We start from the raw sequence: 1,726 nt of genomic DNA on the forward strand, positions 1-1,726 counted from the left end.
AGCAGCGGCAGAGGGAGACGTGTCTGGCTGACAGGCATCGTGGACGGGAAAAGCTGTCATTGAAACTGTCTATGCATGAGCATAATAATTAAAAACCACAAGTGTGCTGTTGATCACAGAACGGATGTTGTGTTTATTGGGGTACACAAACTCCTTATGAGCAAGCGCTTTGATGACAATGAGCATGAAAAACTCCCTTTTTACAGGAAGAAATCTCCATCAGAACCAGGGTCAGGAAAGGGCGTGTCATGGTCTGGGTGAGTCACCCAGTAATTTTCCACAGTGCCTGCTCTCAGGCACTAACAGGTTTAGCAGACAACCAGCATTTGCCAGATTGTTTGCTAAACCTGTTAGTTCGTGGCCTCATGTATCTTGTGTTAATCATACTCTTAGTACCTACCTCGGCTCTCTTGTTTTCTCAGTTGTTCCTTGGAACGCCTTGTAATAACCTCACTCACATGGATGCCTCATTTCCTTTGCTCCTCTACAGCTGATAATATCTCATTGTACTCTCTCAAGTCTCACCTTCTTACCTCCCTGCCTCACTGTTTGAAATCACAGGTGAGTTCTTCACTGCTGATAACTCACCCAGGCCTTTGCACCCACACTTTCCCCTCCTGCATTACTCCATTTGCAAACAAGTAAGGCATTCAGACTGTTACCTTGAAGGTGTTAGCGTTCAATGTTGAGAGAGGAATCCATAAATAACCACAGATCCGGTCCAGTGTGCAATTAGACGACATTTTAATGAACACATGTGTGAGTCCAACAACCCAATCAGTATTGAACTGCTTTACCATATTCAAACAACGGTTTTATAGGGTTAAGATAGTACAGCCCCCTTTTCTGTTGCTAGGCAGATTTAAACAAAGCATACGTCACTCCAAAACCACAATGACTCTTAACATAGTCTAAAATAGAACATCTTCTTCGGGTCAACGGCAGGTGCTTCCTGTCAGCCCGCCTTCGCTGTCGCTTATCTCCTGGGACATCTGGTGCACTTCCTGTAACAGACTACCACGTACACCTCGACTTTGCAGTTATAAACTCTTACCTACTAAATGAGTCTGTGTGTGTGTGCACGTGCGGGGGCGCGTGCGTGCTGTGTACTGCGTACGTGTCGTGACCTCTCTATTTGTGTCTGTATGTGTGTGTATGTCTCGTCTGTCTGTGCGTGCACAGAGTGTGCATCTGCTCTCTGAACAGTTTCACTTCTGCAAAAGCATGGCTTGCAGACCTATTTCCTGTCAGCCTGCAGTCAGCTTCTCACCCACTGAAGACTTCAGTATAAGAATACAAAAACATTCAAAAACCTTTAAATTATAAATTCAACTCCACAATTTGAAGTGGTTATAACAACCTGTAATAAAGACTAATATAATACCCATATATTTGAACATCTGAATGCCTCTGAATGCAACATCAATATTAACATGAAATGGTAATGATGATTATAAAAATAGCAGCAAATAATAGCTTTCTCTTCCTGACACTCCCTCTCTTGTGGTGGCCCTCGAAGAGGGTCACCACACACTTATAATGTTACTCTGACCCTCTCTAGAAATGCCAGCTCCCCCTAAGAACACTCCATGGGTCAAGTCAGGTTCTTCCTTGGTCCCTCTCTTGTTCTCTTTATTCAAACCTGATTCAACCTAATATTACTCAAAACATGAACCTAATTTCGTATTTGGTTTTTGACATTTATTTTTATATCTTAATCAACCGT

Source organism: Oreochromis niloticus, linkage group LG3, assembly GCF_001858045.2.
Source record: "Oreochromis niloticus isolate F11D_XX linkage group LG3, O_niloticus_UMD_NMBU, whole genome shotgun sequence".
NCBI classification, from domain to species: domain Eukaryota; kingdom Metazoa; phylum Chordata; class Actinopteri; order Cichliformes; family Cichlidae; genus Oreochromis; species Oreochromis niloticus.